This window comes from Octopus bimaculoides, chromosome 1, assembly GCF_001194135.2.
Source record: "Octopus bimaculoides isolate UCB-OBI-ISO-001 chromosome 1, ASM119413v2, whole genome shotgun sequence".
In the NCBI taxonomy this organism is placed as follows: domain Eukaryota; kingdom Metazoa; phylum Mollusca; class Cephalopoda; order Octopoda; family Octopodidae; genus Octopus; species Octopus bimaculoides.
The window spans coordinates 60,714,837-60,716,958 of NC_068981.1; the positions used below are offsets into that span (position 1 = coordinate 60,714,837).

At 35.9% G+C, this 2,122-nt stretch overlaps 1 protein-coding gene across 3 annotated transcripts in view; it reads right to left on the bottom strand.

Annotated features, from left to right (window-relative positions):
* LOC106871357 (growth hormone secretagogue receptor type 1) overlaps positions 1-2,122 on the bottom strand; it is an 878,042-nt gene that overhangs the window by 274,565 nt on the left and 601,355 nt on the right. For 2 of the 3 annotated variants that reach the window (XM_014917766.2, XM_014917765.2), the window contains exon 1: positions 1,696-2,074. The exons of the other annotated variant lie outside the window; for it this stretch is intronic. The gene's annotated coding sequence lies outside the window, so the exon portion shown is untranslated. Of the gene's footprint in view, positions 1-1,695; positions 2,075-2,122 lie in introns of those variants that run through there. 3 annotated transcript variants of the gene reach the window in all.

The window sequence follows — 2,122 nt, forward strand, 5'->3', positions numbered from 1 at the left end:
AAAAAAAAAAAAAAAAAATAAATAAATAACATGCGTTTATTTTCGTTCAAAACGTACACCGAATAAACTAAATACTGCAATCCATTTTATCTCTAGTTCTCTCGATACAACTCACCACCGCCCTTAATTAGTGATTTTTTGCAAAAGCTTGGATACACACTATCGGTGGAGGAGGATAATACCTTATTAAATTGACGTCAGTGCTTGTCTGTAACTTATTTACTCCAGAGAAATATAACAGAAAGTTCACCATGGTAGGGTTTGAACTAGTGTTGTAAAGTAACGCAACTGGTTAATGCAATTTTTTTTTTCGCTCTTTGCCGCAACAATAAAAAATCATAAAAGATTATGCCCTTCGTCATGGCTAGCATACTATTTGCATGATGTTGGTTCCGGTGACACTGGCACCCCGTCGGTTATGACGACAAGGGTTCCAGTTGATTCCGTCAACAAAACAGCCCTTCGAATGAAATTATCATACAACTGATGAAGAACTGCACAAGAACGCATATCCTTAACATAGTTCTCAAGGAGACTAGAGTGACACAGAATGTAACAAGGTTGACCCTTTGATTTACAAGTTCAACTGATTTTCGCCAGCTGAGTTGACTAGAACAATGTGAAATAAAGTGTCTGGTTGGAGGACTTAACCCACCGCCGGGTTTGGAGCCGAATTCCCTAACCACTTAGTCACACGCCTTCCGGTGACATAAAATGCAGAGTCCAACCAACCATAGGGATATTCAAAACATAGAACCTTGAGTTATGAATTATGCATTGTATAGTAGATTAAGTCGACAACCTGTTTTTATTTTCAGCCCATATTCTGTTTATTTGGACTGGACACACAAGTACAAAGCTTTCCGTCTGCGGAAATTTAGTTCATCAAAAATGTTAACAAGATCAAATAAATTAGTTGTTGTTTTTGATTTGTTTACCATATGATCAAAATTATTCAACCACGGATCTTTCTAATTTTTTTAATTATCTAATTATCCCTGCGTTGATATAACAACATTTTTTCCCCAACGTGTCCATGGTTTTCTAAGACGGTAGGTTGTGATTTCAGGAAGATTTGGTTGCTATTTCTAGGTCGAACGACCATGTAAATATTCATTCACTGTCTTAAATATTAGATATGATTGAATATTCTTTGTATTCAAGCACAAATTAAGGATATCTTTCAAAGTGTTCTAAACAACCATAATAATATTTATAAATAACTTGTATTTGAAATGATACTTTTTACAGGAAGAGAGTACAGATTTTATGAGAGGACACGTATTGTTCATTGAACGAAAACCAGTTGATCGATTAGTTTGCAATATTTACTTTTTCGCTCCCTTACAATGTAAGTTCGAATTTAACTGAGATCGATAGTTATCTGTTATACGTCCTGGGTCGGCAACACGTACAGCAGTTTTAGAATAATGATTAAATCTATTACAAAACACGAAGTTGCAAATAATGTATTCGTTATAGGTACTCACACACACATGTATGCGTATTGTTCTTAGTTGTGTTTACTTCTGTCTCTGCCTGTCTATCATTCACTCTCTTACCTTCTCATTCTGTCTCACGTACGAGCTTTTTTTTCATTGCACACCACAGCTTATGCACCATATCCCAACCTCTCTCTTTCTCACTTTCGATACACACATACACACACCGGTACACACACGTTTCACATCTTACCTGTTATGTATTCAGATGCTGCGTTCCATTCTTTCGTCCAGTCCTTTGCACAGATTTTACAAGAGGTAGTCAACCGGTAAATTTTGTCCTCGTCTCGCTGATGAATTTAAAAATTACCTTCCGTTCACCCATTACGGAGAAGCGAGATATTTGATGATACTGAAAGAACTGATGGTGGTTGTGGTGGTGGTGATGGTGGTGTTCATGGTGGTGGCGCGGTGACTGACGCCTGTTGTTTAAGTGGCTCTAATAATGATGATGTTTATAAGGATGAGAACGAGAAGAAGAGGTGAAAGTGATTATGCAGATGTTAACTGCAATAATTGATTATGTTACCAACTATATAAGAACATATATAGACGATACATGCATAGGTATATATCTATAATCATATATATATATATATATATATATATATATATATATA